The 14,229-nt window shown below is 36.4% G+C and overlaps 1 long non-coding RNA gene across 1 annotated transcript; it reads left to right on the top strand.

Annotated features, from left to right (window-relative positions):
* Positions 1-202: 202 nt before the first annotated feature.
* Positions 203-12,923, top strand: LOC139591396 (uncharacterized). Its single transcript, XR_011679633.1, has 5 exons — positions 203-521; positions 1,690-1,781; positions 1,951-2,058; positions 5,200-5,333; positions 12,840-12,923. It is a non-coding gene; the product is annotated as an uncharacterized lncRNA (long non-coding RNA).
* Positions 12,924-14,229: the final 1,306 nt, after the last annotated feature.

Here is a 14,229-nt window from a genome sequence, read left to right as displayed (position 1 = left end):
ATATGACCAAGCTATCTTCATCATGATTTTTTTTGCTGGTTACCAGGATTTTTTTACTTTATTCAAATGTCTTTTTGTTACATACTGTTCTGTTTATACAATGTCATGTATTGAATATTGTGTTTGAAGGCTGTATATATTTATGGAGTCATACAACTTTTGAAAAAATCCTATTTCTTAATATTGAGAATAAATTCAGGAGTTTCTAAGGTAATGGCCTCTTTTTTGGAGAAAATACCCCCATTATCTTACAAGGTTCTTTAATTTGCTGAATTGGTTCTACTTGCATCTCCTTCATGCGACTTCCACCTGAAGCAGAGATACACTTCATGATTTTTATTGCAGGCAGATGGTAAGATTTGTGTGGAGATCCTAGACAATTTTATTGGACTGTTAATTACTAGCATTTGAATTATTAGTATGGAATTATGCTAATATTTTGTTATTTCTGCAACAGTTACCCTTCATCTGGAGAGAAACGTGACTTGTGACTTTCTTGTTTTCTTCATTAGCTCATTGTGGTAGGTAACAATAAAAAGAAGACAGTGTTCAAATACTCTTTCAAAGGCAGTAGAGTAATTCTGCCAGGCTTAGAAAAAATGCAGTGTCATTTCACTGCAGTCCCACCACCCTACTGTGACCTATGGCTTAATGTACACTGTCCTAACCTGGACTGTCAAGTATAAGTTGTATATGGTTTCTTCTAATGTGATAGGAGAAAAATTTTATTAATACAGGCAGCACAGCTACTCACAGCTAGAGACTAGAAAAGCTGTGAATATTCAGTACAAAGACTGACCATCTTTTACTTAATTCTCTGTTTTAGTTGAGAATGACATATGCCTCTGAAGATCAGCCAGGTCCTCCAGAGTATTATAAGCCCTGTCTGTCAGCTTATATATAATGCAATTATAAAACAATAAACATATGCAATAAATAGTTTTGTTTTGGAGTCCTATAGAGGCTCCTAAAAATCCAGAAATGCAAGGTCAAACCCTGAGTGCTTTTAGGCATACAAGCCTGAGTCATATAAATTTGTGATCATAAAAAGTTTTCTCTCTCTGTTACATGTTAGAACAATCTAAAGAATGACAGATCCCCAGTAGGATGAAAAGATGAAATATCAATATTTTAGTTACTCTGCCTCCATATGGTATTATTATCCTTTTACTCATACACCCAACATTATGGCAGCTTGTTTCTTGAAAAGGAAGCAGAAGCAATCAGCTTCCTAAGCACTAGTGCAACATAGGTCTGTAAGGAATGCCTATGCTAAAGGATGAGAGATATAATCATGGCTTGTTCCACCCATCCATGCTTGAGAAATTAATACCTCTCAAAGCAGCTTTTTAATTTGGTAATTAGACATTCTTGTGCTTGATCTTAAGTTCATTTTGGAAGTAGTACTCTTGTAATTTCTAACCATCACTTTTTATTAACTCTTGGGAAGCCACACTTCTGTGTATTGGGAGATTAAGTGTAATCAGATTCCATCTCACTAAAGCACTGCTGTATAAACCACTTCACCTTCTGTTTAACTGAGAAACTGAACATGGAGAGGCTTTATGTTAACAAGGAAAGGATGAATATTTAAATTGGCCAGAATGGTATTATGGCTCTTCTGAGCCTCTTAGTACATAGTTACTGGTATTGCCTCGTTGCCTATGCTTATGTTGTCCTTATTTTCAGGCATCTGCAAGGATTGGGAAATGCTCTGGAGTTATGAATAATACACCAGTAGAAGAATTGGGATGCTAAGTGTTCAAAACAAGCTCATCAGGGTATGTGTGTCATGAGCAAACAAACGCTGCGTTCTACCCACCTTTCTAGTCAACTCTGCATTTTTGGAAAATATAGTTTCTGAGGCCTAACTTACCTGTGGCAGAGCCTTTTCCCACTGGAGGAATAGAGGCCAGTTCTTTTGGTAACAATTCTGTTTGCAATTTTCAGACTGGTCAGTGGACCCTCATAACAGCTGCCTACAAGGAATTTGCCAAGCACCCACTCCCAAGGACCTTTGACTGACTGGAGAAACTGCTCTTCATTGGAAAATGAAAGGTGAAAAGAGCTGAAGACCATTATTCTGTTGCAGTGATTATACTTTTGGTCTAGTGCAGAGTATCCTACTGTGAGCAAGGATCTGCCCAAGTCACGTCTGCTGATGAACAGAATTTAAACTTAGAGTAAAAGAACTGTAAAGATGTGGTAGTGTATTTTGCCTTTTAGACTCTGTTTGAAGTGTCTGTCCTGAAACCTAATAATATCTATGTTTTGTAGGGCTCTGAAGAACAGTAGTACAGATTGGCAGATGTTTTGATCTGATGGGAGCTGAAATTCTATTCTTAAACCATTAATACTAAATAGACCTTAATTTCCTGCACTTCAGCTCTGTTGCAAGAGAATTGATTGTGATATTTGAGACAGAAAAGAAAAAAATTATGATGGTAGTTGTTGAAGATTGTACTTCAGTTTTAGAGAAATGTAAGAAATATTTTAAAACCAAAACTTTTATCCTATGCTTGTGGTGGAGTGAAAAGAAAAATGCCTGTGCTTTAAGGAGCACATATGAAATTATCAGCAGGAGCATTCTTGGTGCTTAGCTACTTGGTTAATCTAAGAACTTGCCCACTGTAACAGAGTTAAATGTTTCTTGCAGTGAGTTTTCAAATTCTTTTGAAGATAGAGTTGCTTGGATTCTGATCAGACTGAATCTGTGACAACAGAACTGGGACTATGAGATGAGAAAAATTGGTAAATTTTCCTACAAGGATTTCTATCTAGGTGCTGTGAATTGTTGCCAGAGCACACTTACAGTGATGTATCTGTTGGACTTGTGTCTTTTATTCATGTCCTTCCTAGAAGCCAGGAAGATGCTGCTGCTACTGGTGTTAGTCAGGATCAGAGTGATAGCCTCTTGCAGAAGCACTTTGGCTTAGTTACTGGATCAAAAGCCATCTTTCTTGGCAGTGTTATTGGCAGTTTTCTAGGTATATTTTTAAAATATCTTTTTTTCCCTCTAGGATAGTTAATAGATGAGCTCTGAAAAAAAATTGCTGTACTTCCTCTAGAGATCAGGATGTCTTGGACATTTGTGTTTTGGTTATTTATCAGGGTGCAATTTCTCTCTAGAAATGGTGAGAACACTTGCAGATTTTGGGTGATAGGGAGAAGTTTTCAATGAGTTGGGAATATTTTTATAAGATCTCTTTTATAAAATCTATTTTTTATGTTTTACTTGAAGACAATAATTTTAAAGTCATTAAAATGTATAATTCTTAAGTTCAGCACTTGAGCTTGTATTTCTCTTTGAGCATGTGAATAACCCCAATAAAGTGCACAGAGGTAATCTTATGCTGAAGTATTTTCGCTGAATTGTGTCCCTAGAAAACTTGATATATGCAAAGAAAAAACATATCTAAATATATGAGCATTGTTCCCAGATTTGGTAGAAATGTTTCTGCTTTCTATATGTACTTATTATAATAAGAAGTTTCCTTTGAATGCAGTTTGAATATAATTTTGCTGTTCAGCAATCCTGATGCAAGAAACATGCCATAAATATCTTGCCCTTCTCTCCCTCCCCCAAAGTTGCATTTGGCAAGTGTATCATGCTATATGTTGATGTTACTATTTTATAAAGAATTTATAAAATTTTGGACAGTAATGACATTTTTGCACTGTTCCATAAGCACAGAGAAAATGTAAGACCACTTACTCTCCTACTCCAATCCAATATAATATTAATCATGATGCCCAAGAAACTCTATTATCACTCTGGAAACAGGATTAAACCACCCTTGTCCTTAAGAGTTATTCATAATTCATTTAGGAAGAATCAGCCTACTGGAGTGGATCTCAAATTTTTAGGTTTGGTGACTGGGGTGAATAAGCTCTCAAGAAGGTGCACGAGATATATCCTGAGGGGGGTAAGTTTATGAGGAACCTGATGTTGCTCAAGGCTCACCAAGTTGTAATAAAGAGTAGCTGATAGGTATAGGCAGTGCACAGCCCAGTTATTACTCTTACTGTCCAGTAGGAAGCTCTGTATGGTTCCAGGATATGACCCTTTTATTCCCTGGGGAGAGGAGAAAGCCAGAGCTGGATCTGTGCATCACAGGTCTCTGCTGTAAGAGTTGAGTAGCTGGGGTCATGCAGAGCAGTGTCTGCTAACATTTCCATGGGAGGATTTGAAACTGGAATCCCAGGAGTCCTTTTGAGACAGGGATCAATGACTGGGACTCCCTGTTCAGTCTGTTTTCCTTGGGGTTGTAGGTAGCCAGAACTGCACGGCAGAGCAGCTCTCTTGTGAATGGTTGTAGGTGGATCTCCAGGTGACAATGTTAAATTTAGGTATTTTGGTCAATATCCCAAGTGAGGCTGGAAAGACTCCAGGCCATTGTGTCATTTCAGGAATTCTCACTGATGTGATCAATCACTGATGTGATTGCTCTAAACAGACCAGTAGATTTACAGCTCCAATTTGGCTTAAATACCTGTGGTGTACCCTTTGTTTACCTGTGTGTCTTTGCTCTGGGCACTCACAGCAAATTGTGTTGGACCATGATCAAATGTAAATGTGTCAGAGTCATGTTTTAGAAGCAAAATTATGATACAGTACAAGTGAAATGGTGCTTAATTATAAATAATTAGTTTTATTTTGTTGCAAGTTTAGAATCATTAGTGGACTTGTCTGAGTTTTCAACCTTAGTGTCTCCTGGAATAAGGAAGGACAGAGTTTTCAAAAGGTGTTCTTTTTATTGGTTAAAAAAAATTATCAGTCATCCTCATTTACTTCACGAATCATGGGATCTAGAGATGGGAAAGACTTATTACTTTATGTAGTCCATTGCCTTTCTCAGCAAAATGGTCTTCTGCCATAAACTTTTCCAGTGCTTTGGGCAATTTAGTTTTAAATATCTTTGCAAATAAACAGCATTTTCACTGCTTCTCTAGGTAAGTTATTGAACACCTTTTTTTTTTTCCCAAGCGATTTCATTATGTTTTACTTTATATTTAGCATACATATATAGATAGCTAGATGGATAGAGATATCTTTTAAAAGACAGAAATTTGTTATCTGAGATTTTCTGGGTTAGATAGAGAAAAAAAAAGTTCTCTCCAGTCCAATGCTGTAGGTACCCAATGCCTCAGCAAATGCTGAGGTTTTGCAATTATGTTTTCATATCTATTTTGTTGCAGTAAGGATCCCCTGAAGAGTGAGAGAGGGTATACTATTGAAAAAAATTCTTTCAAATACATCCTGACTGAAAAAAAAAAAAGGGTCTCCTATTACCATGACTACTTATCACAGCCATTGCTGATTGCAATGACAGGTAAGCAAAATGAGATTTGTAAATTATATCTCTGTATTTTAAATTAATGACTACATCTTTGCTACTGTCCTTAGTAATTTTTGCTCTCAGACACTGCAAATCTTTGTAGGCATTCCTTCTGAACTAACACTGTTGTTGTTGAAACAAATTGCGCCGGTCGTCTTCTTTTAATCTCTCTAAAATGTTAAAGATCAAGTAAAGAAAAACATTATAGAGGCACAAAAATCTAGCATTCACTTTCATTTTTTTTCGCCTTTAATCTAACTGTAACTGCTCCTGCTAGAAGTGTTTTTGTAGCACATCTATTTGTTCAAAAATGTAATGATTTGTCACCTCTTTGGAACAATTTATGTGATAACAATGACTTAGTGTGTAAGACTCTACAACGAGGGCGTGATTAAAAGGAATTTCAGAACAGAAAATGTTTCTTAAACAGGTCAGTTTAAGAAAATAAGCCTAAAAATATAGCCTGCTAAAACAGTTCATATCAAAATAAAGATAGCATCCTCTATTTTAAAATTTATATATATCTTTAATATTTAAAGTTTTAAAATATTATTTTTATTAATTTCCTGAATAGCTAGAATCCAAATAGATATAGGTCTTCCAATAATTTTATTCTTGGTAATAGAATCATTCATGGTTAGAATTGGCAGGCTTAAGTTCCTTAGTAAATGGTATCTTAATAAAATCACATGATTGACTATGTAGCTGTAGATCAGTTCATGACCAAAAAAAGGATTTTTTATTATTGCCTTCATCCCTTAATTTCATACAACAAACTTCTGGTATTTCCCCTCAGAAATGATAAAGTTCTTAAGAAACTGATCTGCTGCCCTCCCTTCCCAAAAATATTGTTGGGACTTACATGCATGCCAAAATGTTTGAAGTACTGAATGAACTTTAAATAAGTTGTATCTGACTTTTGTATACTTTCTTTTCCAAGGATTTTAGCTTCATCTATAGAATATCTATGGAGATATTTGCTCAAAATAAAACCAAAAATGAGGTAGAAATGAATCCATAAGGAAGTAGTGCTCCCATCTGAGTTGTCATTTGCTACCTTTGGTTGTCAAAATTGCTGAGCAAAGTATGCAAATGAGCAAGCTTGTTGCCCAGAAAGTTAAAGATAGAAATCTTCAGAATTTTTGCATTCCTGTGAGAGGCCTTTTGGATCAGTTTCTTGTGAGAAATCTTCCCACCAAAGTTTCAGATGGAACTGAGGAAACATAATGTATTTAATTGATTAGGAATTTACTGGATAACCAGTAGTGGTGAAACCTCTAACCATGAGTAAATGTGATTAGATGCTAAAAAAATTACTGAATTTTCATTAATTAGACTTTATGTCCAAATGCAATTTCCAGAAAGTAAAATCTTATTTCCTTTACAAATTTGTCTTTGTCTCTTTCTGCTCTTATCCTGAGCAATTTTTAATTTCCAAAGCTGATGAATATCTGCAGTCATCTCTCATATCATACATCTACACTCCAGTCTAACAATGTAGCTATAGCTCCTCAGGATACATCTGAGCTGGCTTTAAAACTGCTCTTGTGGGTACCCAGCACAGTGTAGCCAGACAGGGGCTTGGGGTTTCATTTAGGCTGTTTGATTTTGGCTTTAACAGTCTGTGCTGGGACTCATCCTGCCTTGGGATGGACTTTTGTCGTCACTAAATTGGTTAGATAAGTCAGTTTGGATATGTACATCCAAGCTACCCTGCCTAGTGTCATACCAGCATATTCTTGATTCCACTGGAAGTTGTGTAGGGCAAAGAAAGGTCAGTGTGTTCAGATTCCTGTGGAGGGAATAAAGGGATTTGCAACATCTAAGTGGCCTGCAGTAGCTTCAAAGTGAAAAAAATACAATGCAGGAGTTACATCATTGCCTTGAGTGTTTATAATATTTGATTTCTCTCCCCAGTAGATGGATAAAAGACCAAACTCTGACAAGAGTAATGGATTTGAACAAATCAACCTTAAGAGAAAATATTACAGTCTAGAGTATTCGGTCCAATCCCCATGTCATTTAGCATAAAAGCTATCAAGCAAACCAGTACCAATTTCTTATATTACTCCCACCTTCCTTAGATTACTTGTCTGAGATTTATTTTTGCAAGTTTCCACTTTATAGTATATTTTTATTACCAGTGATAGAAATATATTTATTTTAAAACAGGATGTAACAATATTGCAGTGTGTTGCCCTTTGTTCAGTACCATATTTTACTCTTTTCTTCTTCTTAGTAGTAATGATAATAATACTTAACAATTATAGTACCCCATGTATTGAAAAGACCTTTGCTGCCATCAACTTGGTGTCTTGTGTAGATTAGTTAGATATTGTATCTCTATTTTAGAAATAATCTGAGACAGGAGATCTTTAACAACCTTTGAAAAGTATTCCTAATTGTCTCTCACTGCGTTCTTGTATGTATAACTCTAGTTTCCAGAGGTTCCTGGCCTCTTCTGTTACCTTCAACAGGGGAATAAACTATTACTCTAAAAAGAGGAACCAAGGAGGAGAATTGACAGTGTGTCTGCAGTAGAGTAAAATGCTGTTTCCTCTTATGTGCACTCTCCTTCAATCTCCATGGGTTCCATACCACACCCAGCATATACTCCACCCCTCTTGTAGCCACAGACCCACTGCTGCAGAGCTCAGTCGGCAAACCTCAGGCTCTGGAGACTCTAGAGAGTCTCTAGTTACAAAATTTTTCCTTCTCACTTTCTGTTGATCAATCATCTCAGTACTCCTGCATATTATCTGCTGATTTATCCATGACTTCCCTCTAATTGTAGTCCCTTCCTACCATTCTGTTCTCACATTCCTATGCTTGCTGGAAAGTGGCTCAAAAATCTTAGTGGTATAATTGTCATGGATTTATCCATCCAAAGGCATGTTAAAATTAAGAACAGTGTTCCAACATATGTTACTCCCCACACTTGCTACCACCATCTTTTGTATGCAGGAGTTCACATTTGGTTCTGCTTTCCTTCCCTCCTACACTTACATTTCCTATACATGCACACACACACACACAAACATCTGCTTTCCATTCTCCAATCAATAGTATAATTTAGCTGCTTAAATAAAACTTGGTATATTTGGGGTCTGTAGATGTAACATTCAGAATGAAAATATCATGTATTTTATCTGTCCACGGTAAATTTTGTAAAAGGACCTGCCATGAGAGTATTTCTAGTCCAGGAAAAGAGCAGAAGACAGCATGAAAGGCTGTCCTGTGGGACTTTTTGGTCTCTGTACTTATATTATTTTACAATGTAAGGCTGATGACTTTGATATGTTATCTTTAATATGCATTAAAAGTTTATTTTAAAGTTTATTATTTAAAATACTGTAACAAAGTATTCTTAGGATTTTTGCACATGCTGCTTATGTATCAATGTATTATGTAGGATAGCATATGAGGGTTTTTTATCATTGAGGTTTCATCAAAACTGGACAGAAAATAAAATTGGATAATCCTCTTTTTTCATTTGGGGGGATTTTATTTTGTAAATAGTTCACCTCTTCCAGTGTTGGTTTAAGCAAAAAAAATCCGATCTGAAATGGGCTTTTGAACAAAGGTCTAATTTAAATATAGATAGAAAAGGGCAACATTTTTTCGTTTACTGCATTTTGTGCATGCCAGCAAAGTCTGCCAGTACGTCTTGATGATTATTTACAAATAAGTTTCTGTTTCTATCCACCAAAATATTTTCCATCTTGAGAACATAGGCTTCCAATAACAATTTTATGGTTAAAGTTGTAAACCAATTTTTTATTAAGAGCTTTTGATGCTGACTTTCATAAAGGAAAACTGTTTTAAATTTTGAAGTGTGACGTGTAGTCAAAAAGGTACTTGGAAAGGACTCAAGTTTAACTGCACAAGCTGTTTTTTGAGAGGATGGAAACTGTAAAGAAATTGTTCTAATTTTTACAGCAAGAAAACCTTTTCTTTTGATAAACCATTGAAAAATGTCTTGTCCAGAGACTCAATACTCTTGACTAGCGTGAGAAAGAATTGCAGTTATTATTAAGTAGGCAGGTCTTTCCCTATTAGATTGTGTTCAATGCAGTGGAGGTAGTAGAAATGCTTGAACATAAATTAAAAAGAAATGTTTCTTAAACCTTACAAGACCAAGCAGCTCTTTTTAGCAGAACTGTACCCCTGGTCAGCAAGGGAAGCGAAAAGGGCAGAGAGGCTTGCTTGTTTTCATATGTCATACTTGGGTCTTTAAACCAGCAAAGAGATGAGATCTCTGAGCACATCCAAAAGTTTGACACTGCTGAAAGGAGGATTTCATGTTCTGTTATCCCTGCTTCCTCTTCCACTTTCCCTTACTTCTGCCCCAAGGTCCAACTTTTTTTTTACAGCCACTGTTACTTGTTCAACCACTCATGAGTGGATCCAGCTCGTTAAGTAAGCAGAAAACAGGGTGTTTTTTGCTGAACTAAGCAGGCTTTTGCAATTTTACTTGTTATATTTGTCATGAAAAAGTGACTACACATAACAAACAAACAAACAATCACAGTTCTGAAAAACATACAGTGTTTCATAAACCAGAAGGATTACTTGTGTGCTTAAGCCATTATGAGTTCAAAACCCGAGAATGAAACAATTTATCTTTTCTGATGGAAAATAAAATCAGGATATTTTATACCAGAACCAAAGAATTTCTGCAGTTGCTATCACCCCGGAGTAATTGAGAAACAAGGTTATTTTTTTCATTTAAAGGTCTGCATGGATGCTAAGATTTCACAAAGACTAAGTCAAGGTTAAACTGGCTTCCTCTTCAGTTTTAAAACTGGCAAACTTTGCTCCTCTTAACCACTCTGGTTTTAGCCCCTTGTGTTTTCCAGAAAGTTCAGAGACACATTCCATTCTTGTTTGAAAAGATTTTTGTTGGTTTGTTCAGTGCTCTGAAATAAGCAGGTTATGTTTCCTTTCTATTGAAAATCATGATGTAATGGGCAAAACATCAGGAATTTGTAATGAAAATTCTCAAGTTCTTCATTCCATAAGAGAAAAAATTAAAGGTGCCAAACTAAGCTCTTCTATAAGCTTTTTAGGTTTTCTGCTTCTTGAACAGCTCTGAATGTTTTTAGACCATAATTAATGAAAATAATATAATGTCTTTGGCTTTTGGTACAAAGTCTATTTTTCTTTTATTCTTTTAAGTGAGGAGAAAGCACCAGATGAATCTTGTTTTTCAAAACTTGGTTTCAAGTGAATCAACATGTAGTACTTTATTTCTGCAAGTATCCTAAGACTTCAATAAAATGGGTTCTGAAAATAGTTACCCTTCCAAAAGGCCAAAATTAGACATAACATCCTTGTAAGTGCATGTGTTCAAGAGCAGGGTATTTTAAGACCTGCATTTTAATCTAAATGTGTTTGCTATCAGCTACAAAAGTTAGGCCTTCACAGATTGTTCTCTGCACAAGGAAAATCAGTGATTTTGTTTGAGGTATAATATGAGTGCTTTTACCTTTACTAACCAACAGTGGTGAATAGAAGAGAAATTGAACCAATGGTTCAGCATATTTTAGCCTGGTTCCAGCCTTTTTTTCTCCCCCTGAGTATAGATATACTCTCTGAACTGCAATAACTACAACCCACCTACAAGTGTTAAGATGCTCATTACTGCACATGTCACAAGAGGGATTTGAAAAACTATCTCCGTGTAAGGAAAAACTATTTATGATGCCCAGTATTAAAATTTAAGTGCATATACTTATATTAGCTCTCTTGAGGAAAAAGAAATCTTATATAAGGGAATGAAGTTTTATGTACACCCTGAATATGTAATAGCAATTTTTCCATAGGCAGAAAAATCACAGAAGGAATTCTAGATGCACAATAGAAGGATGACAATGATTAATTAGCTGAATTTACAACAAAAGAATTGTTGCACAATTTGACTCAAATATCAGTAATATAATGGAGCTACGTAGTTCCTTCTACCCTGGATATAGGATATTGAACAAAAAGCAGAAAGGTCAGTAATACAATTTGTCCCATTGGCTTTCTGATACAATACAAGAAATAGATTGGTTATGAGTTTTCAACCATGGATTGCATAGATTACAGAAGCAAAAAAAAAAAGTGAGTTATGAGGGATTTTTTTGTTCCTTTTGCCTCCAGCAGTTGAACTTGGAATGAAAAACAGAAAAAGGATACTCTCTTGACACACCAGTAGTTTCCAGCTCTTTAATTATAAATCTTAACTTTGGCCTAAATGCCTTCCAAAATGTTTAGAATTTCCTAAAATCTAAAATGTTGTTTTAGGACTTGCAGAGCAAGCAGTTTTCAATCTGAGAAATACAGAAAAAGCCTCAGTTGGGCATTGTCACAAGAAGACTTATTTGAGAGCCTGTTACTAAATCTTGTCCTTTGGTATGCAGATCCAGAGTCATTGTGATTGCTATTGCCTTTGCAGATGAACAAGCTGTGTTGCAACTGTTTTTAGGAATGTTTTGTTGCCATTAATTTAGCAGTCACTTTTCTTTTTATGGGCTTTCCTCATTTCAGAACTTGAGACTTATCTACATGGAGCAATTTGTGAAAATTAATGTGAGTCAACTAAAGATGTGACTTAGAAATAGATCAGTTAAACGTCATTAAAACCCCTAAGGACCTTCTTATCCAGAATTCAAGTGGTCCTAATTTAATTTAATTTACTTCATCAGTGAAGTTAGATCATTCAAATGTAGTTTCTAAAGGAGAACATCCACATTAGGAATTAATGTAGTTTTACAGCTTCTCTTTAAAGTAACATTTTTAGTTAATTCACTTTCCTGATTGTCTTCATATAAATAAATCCCTAATCCCACAAGTGTTTTTAGTTCTGGCTAATCCTTGACACTACTTAATAAGGGACTGCATAATCCAGATAGTGTCTATACCAATTGCTCTGTTGGAAAACATCCAATTTCCAGTCTCTGCTGCATCTGGTAAGACTCTTCTCTGACTTTACCAGCAACTATAGGGCAGTTGTAAGGCAGGCTAAACCTACAGCAAGAGGGTTTTGTTCCCCAAAATCAATTAGCTGATACTAATACAATGAGACTTCCATCTATTAGCCAAGCTAAAAAGCTTTTAAGCTGATCTGCAGGGGATATCTTTAGCATCTTTATCCAGACTTTCCCTGAGGGGTGAACCATTTTCAGTTAAATGTCATGCTTGAGAGGATGCTTGAACCTTGCTGCAATGCTGAGGTGCAATTGTTGAACAGAGATGGAGAAGTCTGTGTAGGGGGCAATTTAAATTCCATACTGGATTTCATGAGTGTCAGTCAGCAAGGGCTGCATAGGGAATGTATAGGATCAGTATATTTTCAGCAGGCAGATCAGGCATTTAGGTAATTTTAGGTGCTTTGCGTAGATTATGGCATTATATATTTCTCTGAAAGAACTTAATGCTGGTAGGAAATTAGACCATTTGAGCTATGTTTTTAAACCAAATCTGAACTGCTATGCTTTTCCTTTGTTTGCTTTACAGTGGACCTTTGAAGCAAAGACACAGAGATGAGTAAAAATATGGATAGTGATGATACCGTTGAAGTAGAGTAGTGTTTATGGTATGTAGAGATGTGAATTTCTGCCTTGTGACAAACTGTATGATTGATCTTGCTATGCATGTGGGCTGGTTTGAGCTGGGGTAGAGATAATCATCTTCACAGTGGCTCTTGTGGGCTCTGCTTTGGATTCCCCATGAAAACAGAATTGATAATAGATGTTTTTGTTATTGCTGAGAAGGGCTTGTGCCCTGAGTCAAGGCCTTTTTTGCCTCTCATACTGCCCTGCCAGTGAGAGGGCTGGGGGTACACAAGGGGTTGGGAAGATGCAGCTGGAACAGCTGCCCCCACTGACCAAAGGCATTTTTCAAACCATATGGAGTCACGCTCAGCATATAAAGAAGGGAAGAAGGAAGGGGGAGACATTTGGAGCGATGGTGTTTGTCTTCCCAAGTTACCATTAGATGTAATCTAGCCCTGCTCTCCTGGGGAGACTTGTAGCACCTGCCTGTCCATGGGAAGCAGTGAATTAATTGCTTGTTTTGCTTTCCTTGCATGTATGTGTGTCTTTGCTTTACCTTATTGATCTGTCTTTATCTCAACTCATACATTTTCTCACTCTCTTTCTTCTGATTTTCTCCCCCATCCCACCAGGGGGGAATGAACATGTGACTAAGTTGCTGACTGAGGTTACACCATAACAGCATGCATCCCTGGTCATTTGGGTTGAGTAGTTGAAAGTAATGAAGTGGGTGGACAGATGCATCCATCATTTGTATAAAATTGGCCACAGAAACAGTTCTTTTAACTATGCTGGCCTTATAAGCTGCCAAATTCAGAAGAGACTTTTGAGCTGAATTGCTTTTGGATTCTACCAACTACATTGATCAGTTCTCCACTGGCTACAGTGGGAGTGAGAACATCTAGCTCACATGTAGAACCTGATTTTTAGATGTCTAAATCTAGAGGTAAGTCCTGACTTTTTACTAAGCATCACATGGGGCTTTTTGATCTTTGAATCTGTGTACAAACACTAACATGATGATAGAGTAAATTCCACATTAGAGCTCCTAATCTTGGATGGAAACCACCCTGGCCACGGGACAAAACAATCCCACTCACATGGCTAAGTTAGACTTCTCTGAAATTTTGTGGTCGACTAGGTTTGCTCCTGCTGACCTTGTGCCAATTGGCCATGGATGGTCTGTATCACTCCAATTTTAGGGATCACTGAAATAGGAGTACAGACATTTCCCCTTGTGGGGAAAAATACCCGCAAAACCGCAACTGAAAACCAACACCCCAATAATCTTTTGAAATTCTTCTGCTAATTACACTTGTATTTTAGGTCTTGGTCAAAAGAAGACAGTTTTA

This window comes from Agelaius tricolor, unplaced genomic scaffold, assembly GCF_023055355.1.
Source record: "Agelaius tricolor isolate 1412-34295 unplaced genomic scaffold, bAgeTri1.0.p SCAF_6, whole genome shotgun sequence".
NCBI lineage: Eukaryota > Metazoa > Chordata > Aves > Passeriformes > Icteridae > Agelaius > Agelaius tricolor.
Note: the sequence above shows the minus strand (reverse complement) of the source record. Positions and strands in the feature narration are given on the sequence as shown.